This window comes from Cetorhinus maximus, chromosome 7, assembly GCF_964194155.1.
Source record: "Cetorhinus maximus chromosome 7, sCetMax3.hap1.1, whole genome shotgun sequence".
Lineage (NCBI taxonomy): Eukaryota > Metazoa > Chordata > Chondrichthyes > Lamniformes > Cetorhinidae > Cetorhinus > Cetorhinus maximus.
The window spans coordinates 85,098,834-85,119,930 of NC_135885.1; the positions used below are offsets into that span (position 1 = coordinate 85,098,834).

At 42.5% G+C, this 21,097-nt stretch overlaps 1 protein-coding gene across 2 annotated transcripts in view; it reads right to left on the reverse strand.

Moving 5' to 3' along the window:
* The window catches only part of maml2 (mastermind like transcriptional coactivator 2), a 416,101-nt gene that overhangs the window by 371,650 nt on the left and 23,354 nt on the right, over nt 1–21,097 (reverse strand). The window contains exon 1 of one of the 2 annotated variants that reach the window (XM_078545800.1): nt 6,108–6,236. The exons of the other annotated variant lie outside the window; for it this stretch is intronic. The gene's annotated coding sequence lies outside the window, so the exon portion shown is untranslated. Of the gene's footprint in view, nt 1–6,107; nt 6,237–21,097 lie in introns of those variants that run through there. 2 annotated transcript variants of the gene reach the window in all.

Genomic DNA, 21,097 nt, shown 5'->3' on the forward strand with positions numbered 1-21,097 from the left:
AACCTTTACTTTAAAGGTGTACATTGACTCTTTCTTGACGACAACACAACTTGTATACGCTCAAACATGACCTGCTTCTAAACTACCTGTACTCCCACAATAGCACAAGGACTGTACAGATTGATTTTTCAAGCTCATAAAATCTGAAGGGAGTAAACATCACAAATTCTCTTAGGGCCTGATTAAAGGTATATTCTCTTCTGCCCTGTATTGAATTACCTTCTTCATAACTTGCTTCCCTTTAATAACGCTGCAGTCACCAGGTTGTAAATCATACAAGGTTGGCAAGCTTCCCAAGGAAACACAGCCTCCCCTAAGCCTTCAGCTTTTCCATGACAACATCACATTCATCCAAGTTGCAAACAATTGTTCGACCCACAATGGTTCCATCCGTTCAGCTAAGCAAAGCATTTCAGGCCAGACAGCCTTCGTGGACTAGCAGTAATTACTCTGTGTCAAAGCAGACTACAGCTAATATCAGCACAGCCTCCTGCTTAAGTCTACCTCCTTGCCACTTCGAATGTAGCAGGATGACATTAATCTGACAGGCACCTAAAGAACCTCCACATTTGTTAAATACTTTATTGGAGATTACACTGAGAGCAAACTTCTTAATATTTTGACTGTCAGCTTTCTCTTGCTTTTCCCAGGCACGCCTCCATAACTGTATAAATGTTTGACTTTTTACAAGATAGTTATATCCTCCAAGAACATCTGGGTATTTGCCTTAACATTCTACACTAATTATGTCTAATAATTCAACAGTAAGTACCTTTGAGTTTATTTTGTTTACCTGACAAAAGTTAGAATGAGATTTATCTCTTGACTTAGAACTGACCCGACCTCCTCCCCACACATTTCACCTGTCTGGATCATAAACGTGCCAAGTTTGTAACTGTTGCACACAAGGTGGAAAAGACCAATCAATTAAAGTTTCTAACAAAATGAAAATCATTTTTTAATGAACTTCACCGGTATTGCATACACTCAGGGCATGCCTGAATTTGCTCTTCTAATAGATACTTTGTTTCATCCCGAAAGATGACCTCTAATCTTTCTCCATGAACAAGGCACACCTGTCCATGAAGTGAAATGGAAGGCCTAATTGGTGCGAACACATTCACCTTCCAAAACACAGAAAAAACCTTTAATTACATTTTCATCATTCAGCAGCAAGTTCTTTGTTTCTGTCAATTTTTTCATCTCACCTTCTCAAGATGTTGACTCTGTTGTAATGCAGGAAATAGGTGAGCACTCTCAGCCAAGTAACAATTATTCATGTGTAATCCTAGACCATGTGTATCAACAGGCCATTTATCTGCAGCACACATTACAACCCAGCCTGATTCTGTCATCAATTGATATGTACATAGTAATCAAAAATGGAAATCCTGGGTTATTTTCCCTTCCTAAACCTAGGGGTAATAAGGTGAACTCCAACATCATTTACGGGAAGGCGGTGGCGTAGTGGTAATATCACTGGACTAGTAATCCAGAGGCCCAGGCTAATGCTCTGGAGACATGGGTTCAAATCCCACCATGGTAGCTGGTTAAATTCAATTAATAAATCTGGAATTAAAAACTCATCTAATGGTGACCATGAAACCATTGTTGTAAAAACCCATCTGGTTCACTAATGTTGTTTAGGGAAGCAAATCACTTACAGATGTAGGTTGGTAATCACCAACAATGTGATTAACTCTTAAATGCCGCCTGAAATGGCCTAGGAAGCCATGACAGAAAACTTGGTTAGAGCATCCGATATCAATCTAGGCACTGGAAATGTCAACAGCAAACCAAGCCCTGTCGAGCCTGCAAAGCCCTTCTTACTAATATCTGGGGGCTAGTTCCAAAATTGGGAGAGCTGTTCCACAGACTGGTCAAGCAACAGCCTGACATTGTCAAAGTTACGATGTCCCAAACACCACTTACATTATCCCACAGGCAGGGCAGACCCACCAGACATGGTGGCACGGTGGTATACAGTTGTAAGGGAGGTGCCCTGGGTGTGACCAACATTGACTCTGGACCCCATGAAGTCTCATGGCATCAAGTCAAACATGGGCAAGGAAACCTCCTGCTAAATACTACCCACCACTACCCCTCTCCCACCCCCAGCTGATGAATCAGTGCTCCTCCATGTTGAACACCGCTAGGAGGAAACACTGAGGGTGGCAAGGACACAGAATGTACTCTGGGTGGGGGTCTTCAATATCTTTCACCAAGAGCAGCTCGGTAGCACCACAACTGACTGAGCTGGCCAAGTCCTAAAGAACATAGCCTCTAGACTGGGTCTGCGGCAGGTGGGGAGGAAACCAACAAGAGGGAAAAACCTAATTGATCTCGTCCTCACCAGCCTGCCTGCTGTCCATGGCAGTAGCGGTAGGAGTGGAGACAAAGTCCCATCTTCACATTGAGGATACCCTCCATTGTGGTGCTAAACAGGACAGATTTTACACAGATTGAGCAACTTAAAACTGGACATCCATCAGGTGCTGTGGGCCATCAGCAGCAGCAGAATTGTATTCAACCATAATCTGCAACTTTATGGCCCAGCATATCCCCCACTCTACCATTACCATCAAACTGAGGGATCAACCCTGGTTCAACGAAGAATACAGGAGGGCACGCCAGGAGCAGCACTAAGAATAGCTAAAAATGAAGTGTCAACCTGGTGAAGCTATATCACAGGACTACTTGCATGCCCAACAGCAGAAAAGAGCATGTGTCAGATTGAGATAAAAGATCCCACAACCAACAGATCTATTCTAAGCTCTGCAGTCCTGCCACAACCAATCGTGAATGGTGGTAAACAACTAATGGGAGGAGGAGGTTCCACAATATCCCCATCCTCAACGGTGAGGGAGCCCAGAACTTCAGTGCAAAAGACAAGGCTGAAGCATTTGCAACCATCTTCAGCCAGAAGCGCATAGTGGATGATCCATCTCGGCCTCCTCCGGAGGTTCCCAGCACCACAGATGCTAGTCTTCAGCCAATGTGATTCACTCCACGTGACATCAAGAAATGGCTGAAGGCACTGGATACTGCAAAGACTATGGGCTCTGACAATATCCTGGCAATAGTACTGAAGATTTGTGCTCCAGAACTTGCTGCACTCCTAACCAAGCTGTTGCAGTACAGCTACAACACTGGCATCTACCCTGCAATATGGAAAATTGCCCAGGTATGTACTGTCCACAAAAAGCAGAACAAATCAAACCAGCCAATTACCACCTCATCATTCTACTACAAAGTAACAGAAGGGGTCATCGACAGTGCTATCAAGGGCCACTTGCTTAGCAATAACCTGCTCACTGACGCTCAGTTTGTTCCGCCATGCCACTTAGTTCCTGACCTCATTATAGCCTTGGTCCAAACATGGACAAAAGAGATGTGCTCCAGAGGTGAGCTGAGAGCGACTGCCCTTGACATCAAGGCAGCATTTGACCACAGTGGCATAAAGGAGCCCTAGCAAAACTGAAGTCAATGGGGGTCAGGGGAAAACTCTCCATTGAATGGAGTCATACCTAGCACAAAGGAAAATAATTGTGGTTGTTGGAGGTCAATCATCTGAGTCCCAGGGCACTGTTGCTGGAGTTCCTCAGGGTAGTGTCCTAGGGCCAACCATCTTCAGCTGCTTCATCAATTACCTTCCCTCCATCATAAGGTCAGAAGTGGGATGTTCGCTGATGATTGCACAATGTTCAGCACCATTCACCAACAACTCAGACACTGAAACAGTCCATATCCATATGCAGCAAGACCTAGGCAATATTCAGGCTTGGGCTGATAAGTGGCAAGTAACATTCACGGCACACAAGTGCTGGGCAATGACCATTTATACTGCTGTTCCTTCCTGTCACTGGATCAAAATCCTGAAACTCCCTTCCTACCAGCATTCTGGGTGTGCCCACACCACACGGACTGCAGCTGTTCTACAAGGGGCTCACCACCAGCTTCTCAAGGGCAAGCCCACCTGCTGTGAACAAATTAAAAACTTTCACCCCAGCTGAGATTAGCCAAGTCAGTTCAGACAGGGGATTGAATCTGCAACTGTGGTTCAATCACTCAATGCAACAACTCATTGAGCCACCAACCAACGACAGTATTTGAACAGTTAACTCGAATGCTGTCAAATGAATTAAGAAATATGGCCTAGAAATTTGTGTACTTAAAAAATGAAAGTAGCAGTTATTGTGCTCGTGTAATTAGACATAGTTCTGTTAAGTTTATATTTAACAAAATATGTAACCCTGTAGTAACTGGGTAAAAACTCCTTGCTTTGCATCCTTGAATTTTCTCAGCTTCTCAACTCCCACGTCTCTATATTTTTTAGCTCTCATATTCAAACCAGCCTCCAATTTCTATTCAGCCCGCAGACTGTAACAATGCCTGTTTCTTCCCCATAAATTCTTGGTAAAGGCCATTGCTCCTCTGTAATGTTTGCTTTGTCCTCCATCTCTCTTAATAATTCTCATACCTTTTGACGCTATTGAGCATTAAAGAATTTGCACAATGATTCTTATATCTGGATATCCAGAAGCTTCAGCCACAAAGTATTGTCAGGTCCCCTCTGTAGGCATGAGCAAGCAATACTTTTAGCGCACTGGTTAACACAGTCCCATCAAATTCCTTTTTGCACTGTTTTCACACAGTCATGAACCTAATGCATTAAACAATGCCACAGGAATATAAACCCACAAGTGAACATACCTCGTTGGAGCATGGGGTTCAGACAGCCTGTCTAACACCCACTTCCATCACAGAGCTGCCCTAACTTTGCTAACAGTGTTGTAAATGTAGATCAGGTTGCACACATTTGGTGACAAATGTAAACTAGTTTGCTGCACAGCCCATCATTTTTTCAGGCTTTGGGCAAGCAGAGCTTAAGCCAAGAGGCTTTGGAATTCCCTCCCAAAACCTCCCTCTCCTTCTTTAAGACATTCCTTACCTCTTTGTTGAAGCTTTTGATCACCTGTCCTAATATCTCCTTATTTGGTTTGATTTTGGATTTTATCTGATGATGCCTCTGCGAAGAGCTTTGGGATATTTTACTGTCATAGAGATGCTACAAAGTGCAACTTTTTGGTGGCGTAGTTCAACACACAGTCTCCCCTTATAGTGCCATTATTTTATCCAGCAAATGGGAACCATTCAGTGGTGTGGAATTCACTATGATTGGTGCGAGACCTGTGCCTGTGGTACAGCTCCCATCACACTTGGCCCACTGCAACCTGAAGGTAAACATATTGGGCCTCACCAATATTGGTTAAAAAAATACAACTTTTTGTGCAACATAAAAGCTAACATCACAATTATAGTTGTTCTTTCTGTTGCAAACAGGTCAAATTACAGCACTGACATATCGCAGAGCTACAGTTAAAGCAGTGCATCCTACAGCATTGACAGAGAGGTCAAATTATCCCTCATTACTTTGTTCATGTTGCCATCCTGGATAAATAAAAAAAGAATGGCAGTCTGGAAAAGGAGCAGTGGAGTGAGGGGGAACCAAAATGAAAATAGAATAAGCTAAAATGTTGTGCTGCCCCAACCAATAATTTACAGCAATGCTTGCATGGCCTGAAGAATTAGGTTTTGACATTCACAGCAGCAGGCTACCATTGACAGATTAATATCCACAAGCCCTCAGTTTCATTCATGAGAGCCCATTACTTGGGTATTACAGCCAAACTTCTGAATAATCATCAAGTACATCATGTATGTTGGTGGGAAAATTCCAGAGAAGCAGTAAATAACATGGATTCACAATCTGAGAAAGGAGAACATGTGTATTATTTATTAGTTTTGACCTCTGCATTCAGGGTTTTGCAAAAATCTCAGCCTTGTCAGTCGACAGATCCATCTCAATCACAAAAACAAGGCCGGCTTTTAAGCCCTTTTCACTGAAACTTCTCTATATTTAGATTGGAACCAGATCTCGTTATATGACGTAAGCTTGTGAGTGGGTTTGTATTGCAAACTACTTCTTAGGGAACTTCCCAAACTTTCTCACATAATAGTGTTTAGAGAGAAGTACTTAGGCAAGGCTTAAAAAAAGTATCTGTTGATCTTATTTCATACCTTGTTATTATTGATGAATAACTTACCTGGCTTTGATTGAAAAATCGACTAGTGGCTGACTTTTAAGCACCAGAATGATTGCAGAATGATTGTCTATTACACAGGAAAAACAGCACAGACACAAGCTATTCGCCCCAACCATGCCAACGATTCTGATCTTCATTTTGCTTCTTTAAAAATTGTGGGAGTGTTAGTCACAGAACAGATCAATAAGCAGCAACCTGTTGATATCAGGATTGATCCTAGCACTGGTTGAAAATTAAGCTTTGTATCAATATATTGGTTAGGTCATAATTAAAGGACACATTCAATGCAAAAACAAGGAAGGGTGCAGATGAAAAATTGCACAATTTCCTTAAATTGTGAACGGGGTTAGCAAAAAAAAAGCCAACAGCATTTTGAGTTTTACATATGGGGCCATAAATCATATGACCGAAATGATACATTTGTACAAAACATTGGTTAGGTCACAGCTAGGGTACTGTTAGGGCAGCATTATAGAAAGAACATTACAGAGATTAGCTTAGTCAACAGCATGATGCCAGGTATGGAAAACTATATATGTGGAATATAGATGTATATTTTATATATGTTCTTTTTTTCAGCATTGTCAGTTCAACAAAGACGGCCTTTGATGTTATCGGGGCTTTTCTAGAAACCAGACATTGAATTAACATTCACAGTGAAGATAATGCAGAACACTTTGCTAATGGCAGTAGTTGGTTTTCTATTGGTTTCATATTATCCCATATTACAACTGTGGTTAAAGTTCAGAAGTGCTTCATCGGCTGTGAAGTGCTTTGAGACGTCAAGATTTTGAAAGGCGCGATATGAAATGCAAGTCTTTCTTCCTACTGCCGCTAGTTCTCAATGAACAGCTATTGCACAGTTGGTAGCAACACCACAGAAAACCCTGCAGCATCAACAATTCCAACAGTTGGGAAGTAGTGTATTTTATTCCCCTGTCAGGTCCCCTCAGCTCCCAATGTTAGCCAATCCATTAGGTTTACTCTGGTGTTGCCACTAACTGTGCGAGACCCACATGTGAGTTGGTGACACTAGCATGGCACAAAAACAACAGAAAGGCTAGTATGCCTCTGTCAGTCCCTCCCACACTGTTGAGCTCAGTAATGTTTCTCAACCAGTTCAACCCACATCATCAGCAGCAGCTCCTACTGTTTTAAAAAAAACTTGACCAGCCAATATCCACAAGTGATTTGTGACCCTAAGTGCTGAAGAGGCTACTTGGTGATGGGATGCATCATAGCACTGCCCAACCATGAAATAACCTTTCCAGAAAGAGGGAGAAAAACTGACTTGTCTGTCAACCGAGCGACTAGGCTTATGGTGGCATAGGCAGAGGCCTATATATAGACATTTCCTTTCATCCTGTCAGCAAAGAATCAAGAAAGGGGAACGGGGAAACAGATGCAAAAAAAAAGCAAGGCCACAATAAAACTAAGTGTATGTGTTGTTGAATATTGACACTATACCTTACTGTCGTGCAGCTATTAGAAGGAAACTGTTTCTAGAACCACATTAAAAATGAATTAGAAAAAGAAAAAATATCAATTTGAAAATAAACAAAAGCAATTCGCAAGGGGAGCGTGACAACAGCCATAAGACAGCACAAGGCTTTGCCATTCATACCAGGCGGCAATAGCACAAAATAAATTTGACAGTTGTCAGGAGTTCATGTAAAAAAAGTAATGGCTCTTGCAAAGAAATATTCCACACAAATCTATTGATGCACAGAAATGAATGTTGAACCTAGCTTGATTTTCATTGTCCAAAGTAAGGATAATTCACTGTTTTGAAATCAACAGCCAAATAACAGGACCTGAAATGCTGGTTCTGAATGCTTTCATATGTCTTTTATTTATTTGTGTTCCCACACTATCACAACCGCAGCTTCACAGTGAAGAAGTGACCTGGTCATGGCAAAAGGGTAACTACAGTGCATAGGTTTACTGTATTCTGGAAGAAACTAATCTTGGCATATTTTGGATTTAATTTTAAAACAATGTTACCACAAAACCCAAGGGAGTTTAACGCACAAACTGTCAATTTACTGCACATAACTGCAAGCACAAACCTATTAAATATGTAAAGTTACTGTGGAAATAAAAATGTTTCCTAATTATCCCAAATATCCTGTTACATTGTTGTGATAGGGGACTGTACATTAATCCCTTTGGACTAGGATTCCTCCATTATATTGCAACAGCATCTATTATCATAGCTGCGTCATGTATTAAATGTCCTTTCCAACAACCACGGGACAATTTAAAGTTAAAAAGAATATATGGCTGAACAGACGAAACCAATGCATCGTGGAAAACATACTAATTTCCAAGATGCTCCTCCGAATTGTCATTCACAGTGAAATCCTTATATAACTGAACATTAAAGAAATTATGACATCTCAAGCTGATCGACATTCATTACTGAAAGGCTGCATTGCATTGTTCTTGATTAAAAAGATGGCATAATAAGAATGACCCATTAACAGTGCCATTAACTGTACAAATGCACATCGGGATGTATACTTAACAATGCGCAAAGTTCCACCATTCATTTCAATGGACTGGCAAATCAGAGCCCAGCAAATGCACAAGCAGAAACTCTGACCACTAAGTCAACGTGTGGTCATCTGGCGTGAATGTGCATATACGTGACCTGGAGGTTTTTTTCAGAAGAGTCAACAATTTCTGTGTTAAAAATGATATTCAATTCTACATCCAACAATCTATGCTGAAGAAAGTTGTACTGTTTGGAGAAGGCTTTCAAGGTTTTCAGTGGGGCTTTTTTTGGTGTTCTTGGTGGGATGGGATAAAAGGAAAGATTTTCTTCTATCCAAGGGCTGTGAAATGGGATCCAATATTTCAGGTAATATGACCTCATTTACCAACATATTTTCAAAACCATCTTCACCACCTAGGATCAAACTAGCCAGTTAATTGTCAACTAACCATACCAGTCACCAGTTATGGAGGGAGAATAAGAGATACACTTTGAGATGAAAGCTAGTAATCCTAACCTGCTTTATCGGAAGATAGGAGTGGTGACTGTTGAAGCCACGGAGGAGGGGGGAAAGAGGAAGGGGGTGGGGTGCGGAAGAATCGTGACTCAATTTACTTGACATTCATTTCCTGCACTACAACAGTGACTACTCTTTAAAAGTATTTGATCAGCTGCAAGGCATTTTGAGACATCCAGTGGCCATGAAAAGCATGATATGAAAGTAAATCTTTCTTTTTTCCACCCATGGATGACAAATTCTCAGTTAACTCTGACCAGCTTGTATGGGTCATCAAGATACTGTACTTCCTCTCTGACAACTACTTCACCTCAAGTGCTCTGTTTATCAGCCTACATTGCCAACCATTAACAAATTCAATGGCTGACCAATCAAACCTGGGTGAGTATCACACTCAGATACATGTAAGGAGTTGGTAACACTTTTAAAGTAACTTTACCATTCCTTTGGCTAATTCAGCCAGACAATTGCTTCTCTAAATTTGAAATGAAGTGTGCATTTTACTTCAGGAATCTTGAAACCATCAATCAAATCTGATAAGCTGTTCGCCAAAATTCTCGAGACAAGGTTTCACAAGGCTTTCATTAACATAGTAACAAAGACATGTTTTGGGCATGAAAAGACTATTGGTCCATCCAGTCTATCTTTACAAACCTCCAGTCAGATTTGTTGCCACGGACGGAATTTATGTAGGCAACAGGGCTCTCGCCTGGAGAGCCAGCCAGAGCCCTGTGTCACCTAGTTTCAGGGGAGCTTGCTAAGTTAAGTACCACTTAACTGGGCAGCGGCGGGCAATCGCTGGGATCAAAGACCCCAGGGGCAGGAATCCTGCTCACCACCCCCCCGACCCCTGGGAGCTGCCAGCCAATCAAAGGCTGGCGGCTGTGCATTGGTCAGCAGCACCACCGGGGAGGTTGCTGATAGTAATGCACAGGCCTGAGGTCCAGGATCGCCATTGCACCCAGACCACAGGTGAGTGATGGGAGGCATGTTGTGGGTTAGGGAGGTCAGCAGCAAGGGCAGGAGAGTGGCTCCCAGCAGGCTCAGCATGGGTAGGTGCGGAGAGGATGTTTCCCCTCGAGGTCCCTTGCTCTGCTCATAACTGCAAGCACAAACTTATTAATATGTAGTTACTGTGGAAATAAAAATCTTTTCTAATTAACCCAAATATCCTGTCACATTGTTGTGGTAGGGGACTGTGCATTAATTCTTTTGGAATGGGATTCCTCTACTACATTGCAGCAACATTATTATAGCTGCATCATGTATTAAATATCCTTCTTAATTAGTAATCCTGTATTCCCTTTAATAACAGGACTTCATCCAATCCATTTAGAAAATGTGCCACACCTTTCTGCTCCACACCACTGCCGTTTCGCCATTCTAACATCTATGTGCTGAAAATAACTGTCTAAATGACCCATTTTCCTTCAGTACCTTTCACTTCAACACTGTCCACAGCCCTTGAATCCTGCACCCGGCAGTAGAGCTTCGGAACACATCTGCTGCAATCACTGCAGGATGGTTGTCAGCCCTTTGTAATTCAGAACAGATTGGGAAAAAATAGAACTACATAAATCAACTAATCACAAAAGTTTTGTGTATTGATTATTGAGCATAAAATTATGATTGTTGATCATAAATGGGAGGTATTTACTTACTCAGGTTCTCTGACCAGCGTGGCACTCATGTTGTAAGCCTGTACTTAAGGGGTCAAGTTTCCATTTAAAAACAAAACTATGTATAAGTGAATGAGTTTTTTTTTGGAAAAATACAAAAATCACAAAATATACTCATCACCAAACAGTGTTGGCAAGAATGGCATCGAGCAAAAGAAAGTGACTCACCAATGGGCAAAAAATGTTGCAAATTTGAAACACCATGAGATTGCTGCTTTTTGTATTGGTACGCCAGGTGGGATATGTTAAAAAATTATGAATATTTTTGCAACATACTACTAAAAATAGCCTTGTAGCCTACCCCCCACCCACCCCGCATCACCCCCCACCCCCAAACAACATTACAGGTCCAATGCAACAATATAAAAATCAGTTACACTCTAACCAAACTATGCTCTCAACTGAAATAATGTCTTTGAATTATTGAGTGGTATCCTTGACCCTTTATGCATTTCAACTGAGAAGTTTGGAATCAGAGCACATGTGGATATCATTACTGGCGGGGGTGGGGGGGCAGTGGCCTTTGAGCTGAAGGTACAGAGTATCATGTGATAAGGCCTATTGCATCACATAGTATTTGCAGTTTTAGCTTTTTATCTCTAATGGGTGAGGCTGTACTTCACAGATTCCTTATTCCTTTTTATACATCGTATTATTTGTACCCAATGTCCTTTCTATCATTGGACAGTTACACAGCAAAATTAAATATTTACCTTTTTTTAAAAAGGAAAAAGAAACTTACTTTCCTACCAACTGGGTATAATATCTGCCATGAACCCTTTTAATTAAAAATGACAAGGCATTTACAAAAGCAATTGTACAAAGTAATAACATTTAGAGCACCACGGTTAATACTTATCGGCAGGGAAATGAGAACAGGGAAAATCAATGATACAGAGTGCAGAGAACTCTGGAGAGAGATGGAGACTTTTCTGTAGCTCATTAAGAACTGTGCTTGCAAGTTATGAAATGGTTGCCATTAAAATCATTGTGCGATGATATTCACATAGTAATCCACAGCAAGCACTGCTACACTTATTAGTGCTTTTGTTATAATACGGTAATATATTTAATTATGCATTTATCCTTAAGTGATGAATTAACTTCATTAATGTAAACACTTTCTGGAATAAAAAACTACTGGAACAAAACTAGGACAAATACTTCAACGATATTTTTTTATTCATTCACTGGATGTGGACATTGCTGGTGAGGCCAACATGTAATGTCCATCTCTAATTGCCCTCTGGAAGGTGGTGGTGAGCTGTCTTCTTGAACCACTGCTGTCCTTGTGATGATCATGCTTTGTCATAGCAGTTTGGCACAATCGAGTGGCCTGTTAGGGCAGTTTAGAATCAATCATATTGTCTGGAGTCTGTGCGGCAGATAGATATCCTTCCATAAAGGACATTAGTGAAGTAGATGCATTTTTATGACAACTCGATGGTTTCATGGTTACCATTATGGGTACAAGCTATTCATTCCAGATTTTTAAAATATATAACTAACTGAATTTACATTCCCCATCTGCCGTGGTGGGATTTGAACTCATATCTCCAGATTAGCCCAGGCCTCTGGATTACTAGTCTCGTGCCATAACCAGGAAGCTACTATAACCCTTAAGACAAGATGTAAATTGGGAGATTTTATTCAAAAACCAATATTTTTCAGTATTTCTGGAAGAAAAATCAGTATATTTAAAAATAACATCATACAGTAACTGAAGCAGTTACTTGGCAATTATCCTACATGGTTTCAAAATGTTCTCAATATATCTCGGAGCAGGATGTAGACCTCTAGAGCCTCCCTCCTCCAGCACCTTAAATAAAAGGCAGCCAAATATTCTGATACCTACATCTATTTCCCAAGAAAGCTTTCTGAAGATAAGCAAGTGCACAGTTCTAGCCGGAACTAAAGTCTGTGTGTGTCCGTGTGTGTGTGTCCGTGTGTGTGTGTCCGTGTGTGTGTGTCCGTCCATGTGTGTGTGTGTCCGTCCGTGTGTGTGTGTGTGTGTCCATCCGTGTGTGTGTGTCCGTCCGTGTGTGTGTGTGTGTGTGTCCGTCCGTGTGTGTGTGTGTGTCCGTCCGTGTGTGTGTGTGTGTGTGTGTCCGTCCATGTGTTTGTGTGTGTGTCCGTCCGTGTGTGCCCGTCCGTGTGTGCCCGTCCGTGTGTGTGTGTGTGTGACCGTCCGTGTGTGTGTGTGTGTGTGTGTGTGTGTGTGTCCGTCCATGTGTGTGTGTCCGTCCATGTGTGTGTGTCCGTCCGTCCGTCTGTGTGTGTGTGTGTCCGTCCGTGTGTGTGTGTCCCTGTGTGTGTGTGTGTCCACGTGTGTGTGTGTGTCCGTCCGTGTGTGTGTGTGTGTGTGTCCGTGTGTGTGTGTCCGTGTGTGTGTGTGTGTCCATGTGTGTCCGTGTGTGTGTCCGTGTGTGTGTGTGTGTGTCCATGTGTGGGCACATGCACATGCATGCAAATGGAGAAAGGGTGTTTAGGGACCAACTGCTTCATTATTTGATGCTGAGATGAAAAACTGGCTCTGCTGACAGACCCTCAAAAGACATCAGCAATCAGTGACAGCAGGAAATCCATCACCTTCACTATTCATAAGATCATAAATCATAAATCATAAGAAATAGGAGAAGCAGGCCATTCTGTCCATTGAGCCTGCTCTGCCATTCTATAAGATCATGGCTGATCTGACTGTGCCTTAACCCCGCTCTCCTGCCTGTCCCCATAACCCTTAACTCCCTTTTCAATCAAATACCTGTCCAAGTCAGCCTTGAATATATTCAATGAACCAGCTTCCACTGCTCTTTGGAGAAGAGAATTCCAAAGACTAACAACCCTCTGAGAGAAGTTGTTCCTCCTAATCTCTGTTTTAAACGGGAGACCCCTTATTTTTAAACTGTTCCCCCTAGTTCTAGATTCCCACAAGAGGAAGCCCCCTTAGAATCTTACATGCTTCAATAAGATCATCTCTCATTCCTCATAACCCCAATGAACATAGGCCCAATCTGCTCAATCTTCCGTCATTAGACAACTCCCTCATCCCAGGAATCAGACCAGTGAACCTTCTTTGAACTGCTTCCAATGCAAGTATACCCTCTCCTTAAGTAAGGAGACTAAAACTGTACACAGTCCTCCAGGTACGGACTCACCAATGCCCTGTACAGCGGTAGTAAGACTTCTCTCCATCCCCCTTGCAATAAGAGCCAACATTCCATTTACCTTTCTAATTACTTGCTGTACCTGTGTGGTGACTTTTTGTGATTCATGTAGAAGGACACCCAGATCCCTCTGTATTACGGCATTCTGCAGTCTCTCTCCTTTTAAATAATATTCTGCTTTTCTATTCTTCCTGCCAGAGTGGACAATCTCACATTTTCCCACATATTCTCCATCTGCTAAATTTTTGCTCACTCACTTAGCCTATCTGTATATCGTTGCAGTCTCTTTGTATCCTCCTCACAACTTGCTTTCCTACCTATCTTCATATCGTCAACAAATTTGTCTACAAAACACTATTCCTGAGGCCCCAGCACTGATCCCTGCAACACTCCAGTAGTTACAGTTTTCCAACCTGAAAATGACCCATTTATCCCAACTCTCTGTTTCCTATTAGTTAGCCAATCCTTGATCCATGCTAATATATCACCCCCAACACCATAAGCTCTTATCTTGTGCAGTAATCTTTATATGACACCTTATCAAAAGCTTTCTGGAAATCCAATAAACTACATCTACTGGTTCCCCTTTATCCACCCTGCTTGTTACATCCTCAAAAAGCTCTACTGAATTTGTCAAACACAATTTCACTTTCACAAAGCCATGTTGACTCTGCCTGATTGCATTAGGATTTTCTAAACGTCCTGGTACTAGCTTCATCATAATGATTTCCAGCATTTTCCCAATGACAGATGTTAGGCTAACTGGCCTATAGTTTCCTGCCTTCTGTTTCCCTCCTCTCTTGAATACTGGTGTTACATTTACAGTTTTCCAATCCACTGGGACCTTTCCAGAATCTAGGGAATTTTGGAAGATTACAGCCAATGCATCCACTGTCTGCAGCCCCTTCCATCAAGACTCTAGGATGTAGGCATTCAGGTCCAGGGAACATTTCAGTCTTTAGTCCCATTAGTTTGCCTAGTGATTTTGATTGTTTTAAGTTCCTTGCTCCCTTTTGCATCTTGATTTTCTACTATTCATGTGATGCTTTCTGGATTTTCTGTGCAAAGACAGATACAAAATATTTGTTCAAAGTTTTTGCCATTTCTTAGTTTTCTATTATTAATTCCCCAATCTCACCCTCCAAGGGACCAAAGCTGAGTTTAGCTACTCTCTTCCTTTTTAAATACTTGTAGAAACTTTTACTGTCTTTTTCTTTTCTTGCTAGTTTTCTCTCATACACCAATTTCTTCCTCTTTATTATTATTTAGTCATTCTTTGCTGGTTTCCAAAATGTTCCCAATCTTCTGGGCTATCAGTAATCCTTGCAGCGTTGTACATCCTATCTTTCAATTTGATACCATCCTCAGCTTCCTTAGTTAGCCACAGATGGTGCATCCTTATCATACAGTCTTTCTGTCTCAATGGAATATATCTTTGTTGAGCGTTATGAAATACATCCTTAAATGCCTGCCACTGCTTTTCTACCATCTTACCTCTTAACCTATTTTCCTATTCTACTTCAGCCAATTCTGTCCTCATAAACTTTAACGGAGGCAATTACAAGGATAAGAAAGTAGTTTCGGACCCAAATTTCTCATTCTCAAACTGAATGTGAAATTCTATCGCTCTTATCTAGAGGATGCTTTATTATGACATCATTAATTAATCCTGTCTCATTACACATTACCAGGTCTAAAATATCCTGTTCCACGGTTGGTTTCAGAATGTATTGTTCTAAACAAAATGTCGAGAATACATTCCATGAACTCATCCTCCAGGATACTTTTGCCAATTTGACTGGTCCAATCTATATGAAGATTAAAATCTCCCAAGATTATTGCAGTACCTTTCTTACAAGCCCTCATTATTTCTTGATTTACACTCTGTCCTCCAGTGCAGCTACTGTCAGGGGGCCTAGAAACAACTCCCATCAATGACTTATTTCCTTGGTTATTTCTTATCTCCATCCTAACTGATTCGACATTTGGATCCTCCAAACCAAGTTTATTTCTCACTACTGGACTATCTCATCCTTTATTAGCAGAGCTAACCCATCTCCTTTTTCTTTCTTCCTGTCCTTCTGAAATGTCATATACCCTTGAATATTCAGGTCCCAGCCTTGGTTACCTTATAACCATGTGCAGGCTTTTGTTGAGGCATTGGGGGTCTCGCCTGCCAGCTGGAGAGCTGATCAGAGACCCACACTGTCTCATTTCCAGAAGGCCTGCTGAACCACATGCCAATCAGGCAGTGGTGAGGCCAGCAGTGGGCCTTCCTCAGGAATCAGGTCCCTGGGAAGTCTTGCCTAGTGAGAGCTGCCGGCTTATCAAGTGTCAGCAGCTCTTGTGCTCAGCTGCACCACAGAGGAGGCTGTAGCTGCTGCCAAACCCCACCAACCCAGGATTGGAAAACCGTAAATGTACACCACTATTCAAGAGAGGAGGGAGAATGAAAGCAGGAAACTATAGGCCAGTTAGTCTAATGTCTGTCATTGGGAAAATGCTGGAATCCATTATTATGAAGGTAGGATCGCTGAGCAACCAGGGACAAAGGTAAGGGGACGGGGTTTGTGGGGTGGGGATTGAGGGGAGAAGGACGCACGAGGTTCAGAAGGGCGGGCAGGGGAGTAGTTCTCAGCGGGCCCCCCTTCCCAATGTCCAGTGTCTCAATCAGGCATCGAGTGCCTTTGAACAAGGGACCCCTTCCCGGGGCTGACAAGCTGCCCACAGGGTAGCAGCTGTCATTCACATCGCATAGCAGCAGGCCCACCAGTATCTGGGTTGATACCAGCAGCAGTGGGATGAGGCGCTTAAGTGCTCCTTAATTGGCCTCCTAAGGGCCTCAATAGGCAGCAGGGCAGGAAGGTCAACCGTGGGCCTTCCCGCCCTGAACTTAGTTCAGGCAGAGGTGAAGGGGGGACGTGGGATGTGGCAGTGTTCGGATACATCACTATCCCACCTCCAAGCTCGTCACCAGTGAGAGCACAAGATTTTGTCCCATGTCTCTGTAATGGCTATCATAACACACTCATTTATTTCTATTTGCTCTTCTTACTAATGCTGCATGCATTCAGATAAAGAGCCTTTAATTCCATCTTTTTACCATTTTTCCCTACCATGACCTTATTTGCTGTGCACACTTATCTGTACTCTTCCTGTCACACTCTGGTTATCATTACCCATGTCACTACTCTGCATTATTGCCTTGTTCTCTGTAACTTTTCAAATTTCCCCACCCGTGAATGCTCCTCAACACTATTTGCTTTAAAGCCCTCTCTACAGCCCTAGTTATACTATTTGCCCATACACTGTCCCAGCGCGGTTCAGCTGAAGGCTGTCCCAGTGGTATAGCTCTCTTTTTCCCCAGTACTGGTGCCAGTGCCCCACAAATCAAAACCCATTTCTCTCACACCAATCTTTGAGCCACATATTCAACTCCTTAATCTTATTTACCCTCTGTCAATTTGCTTGTGGTTCAAGTAGTAATCCAGAGATTACCTCTTTTGTGGTTCTGCTTTTTCTTAATTTTGTTCCTATCTGCTCATACTCCCTCAGTAAAACCTCTTTTCTAGCCCTGCCTATGTCACTGGCACCCAGCTGGGCCACAACAACAGTATCCTTCCCCTCCCACTCCAAGTTCCTCTCCAGCCTTGAGATGACATCCTTAACCCTGGCACTGGGCACGCAACACAGCTTTGAGACTCATGCTCTGATCAGCTGCAGACAGCAGTATCTATCACCTATCTTTACAGTCCTTTTATACAACTACATTCCTTTTAACTCCCCCAGCTTGAATGGCTCCCTGCATCACAGTGCCATGGTCAGTTTGCTCATCCTCCCTGTAATCCCTGCTCTCATTCACACAAGTTGCAAGAACCTCAAATCTGTTGGATAATTGCAAGGGCTGAGGCTCCTTTGCTACCTTTTGCATCTCCACACCTGTCTCACTTGTAGTCACACCCTCCTATCTCTCACTATGGGCCAAGTATTAAATATCCAGCCTAAGGAGTGTGACTCCCTTTGGAACAAAGTGTCCAGGTAACTTTCCCCCTCCCTGATGCATCGCAGTGCCCAAAGCTCGTACTCCAGATCACCAATTCGGAGCCGAAGTTCCTTGAGCTGCAACCACTTGCTGCAGATGTGGCTGCTGATACTGATGATCCAACAGCTCTCACATGCCACAGCTGCAACACATCACCTGCCCTTCCATCTTCATTGCGTTTTATTTAACTAATTAGGTTTCAAGTTTAGGACCATCACTGAACTGTTGTCTGTAATTATACAAAGTAGTTTAACGAGTTGAGCTATAAATTGAATGTAGTACTTGTATCTTCCCAGAACTGTTTTAAAACTACTGCCTGCATTTAGACAGATAAAATCTTAAAAACTCGCCAATCACCTACCTGTTCACCTAATTAAAGCCTTGAGCAATCACCAGCTTCTGTTGGCAGAAAAAATGTATATAAAAAGCAGCACCTCCTTCCCTCTCTGCACTGAATTTCTACCTGCAACAAATTCACAAGTTAGCACTTGTACCTCGTCGCACTCAGGCCTTGTCACACTCTGTGCTCCCACACTCCACTATTCCCACAACATCAAGCTTGGAGTTCAAAGCAAATCCTTTTGCATAAAAGTACTGAACGGCCAGTGGCAATCCTGCAGGGTGGCAGCAGCTGCTGTCATCATCAGCAGTAGCTCAGAAAAGACATCAGTGATTTAATCCGTTTATTTTATCTTGTGCACAAACTAATGGGTAACACAATCCATAGAAGGTATCTACAGGTGCATGTATCCTTTCTGCCCTGGACATTTAAATACACAAGCCGAGAATTTCTGACCAGCTTTACTTCAACATCATCAATGGTAACAAATTCAAAAGTTTTTTAATTGGCATTAAATAATATTGATCAAAAAAACCTTGGTTACACTAATTGAAGACAATAACAACAAAAAAATTAAACAGAATAGAGAGTGTCTTGTGATGGGCCGCATGGGCAATCACAAATCAATAATTCAGTGCTGTGTTCCTCACTAATCTGCAACTGTCAGTTAGCGCCATCTACTCAGTTAAGTCACGAGAAAACACAAGTCTTGCATTGCCAGTGATAGTAATATTTATCAAACAGTTGAATACTAACCTGGAGGAGGCAAAAGAACTGCTACAGATGTTGCTTCACATGAGTGATTCCCAAACTTTTTTGCCTTGTACCCTTATTCAGATTTACCAACTTTGTCCTGTAGCACTATAGGCAGCTTATTTTCTAATTACCTATCTAATGGCCAAAATCTAATGATTTTGTAAATCATCATCATTACACATTAAAGGTCAACATATGACTATAATAATTTCTTACTCACCATAAATGTGATGCACAAGCTTGTCTGTTGGAGCATAATCATTTGAAGTGGCAAGAATCCCCTCCCCCCCCTCCAGAATCCCTCACACACCAGCCACTCTTCCCAAACCCCTTCCCTCCACTCACTCACTCAGCAATCCCTCTTCCCAACCTCCCTCCCCCAACTCACGTACTAAGCAACCAACACCCCAACCCCCTAAACCCACTTATTCCTTTGTACCTCTGAGATGGCTCAACTCAGACCTTGTTTCGGCCAGCAGCTGCTGCTCTTGCACGACTGTAGCACCTGTGCTTGGGCTCATGCGACGCCACTCACCATCCCACTGCTCACTGCTCCTCCAATCACAGGTTGTTTCTCTCCTGTGCCTGCTGCTAATAGGCATACTAGTGAAGTGCAGTTGTGCCCATTAGCAGTAAGCACGGGAGAGAAACAATCTGTGATTGGAGGAGCAGCCAGAAGGTGGGTGGTGGGTAATAAGCCTGAGCACCAGAGACACTTGCATTTGGGAAGCTCTGGACTATGGAGTGGGGGATTCGGAGGTCGGGGAAAAAAAATCTCAATCATGAAAACTGCCATTACACAATTGAGAGAGAAGTACCCCCTACATACATCTGTCGTACCCCTGGGTTTATCCATACCCCACTTTGGGTACCACTGCTTTACATCATTGTAAAATCCAGCTACATCCGTGCTCAGCAAATTACATGTCTGGGGTTGTTTTTTTATTTGATATCGTTGGTGCTGTGAAGCTACACTCTGCTCACCACGTCCTTTATCCTCAACAGTGGTGCAGGACATGCACCAGATTTAAGAGGTTAATGCAGGTATTATAACATTTGAAAGAAATGAATCCATTTGTGCACTATAATATTTGACAACCAGCTCACCCAACACCAAGGATTAAGGTGATGCCACAATCAGTATTCTAACATTTATTGATTTAATGGGTAACTGCACTTCCTCAGTCATCCATACCAGACTAAGTCAATCTGCAGTCGGAGTAAGGGGCCCAATTTTAACTCCATGCAAGTGGGGAGGTTTTGAATATGTTAAAATCAGACCCATGGGCTCTCAGCCAGGACTGCAGTAAACATGTTACAAGTGGGTCCATGTCATTCAGCAATTCATCAGGATTAGTTTGACAACACCTCCCTCCCCTGCAACAACTAAAGAGGAACAGGAATCAAAGTGTTGTGGAAGTCATTAGCCCCAATCCAAATCATGCTCCATCCTTACTCAGTAATACACTGTCATTTCTTCATCATCGCTGGGTCATAATCCTGGTATTCCCTACCTAATAGGAATTGGGTCTAAGGTCAAAACATTTGGGGGTGAGGGTGGAATGTCAAAGTTCAGATTTGGCTTGTTTGCACAACACAGTCACAACAGGATCCTCCAATGCTGATTCAAAACTGTAATTCCATCACAACTGGGAATTTCAAAGTTAAGTCAATACATTATTTTCAGTCAGTTTTGGACAAGTCCTGATATATAAAAGTGGCTGATATCAAAGTGATAGGAAGGGGAGAAGAGACGCCATGGCCTCTGGCCTTATGGCTCTGCTACGGTTACCAAGGACTGCAATGGTTCAAAAAGGCCCATCACCACTACCTGAAGGTGCTGAGGATATGGTTCAGAGGGACTGGGGAGCGTGTCAAAAAATGAGAGGAGCATATAGCCAAGGTCAAACAGAAACTCGGCATGCGACAACAACACTCCCTCTTCATTGCAGGTAAGAACCAAGTGCAGGTCTGGCCCAGACTCAGCTCCTGCAT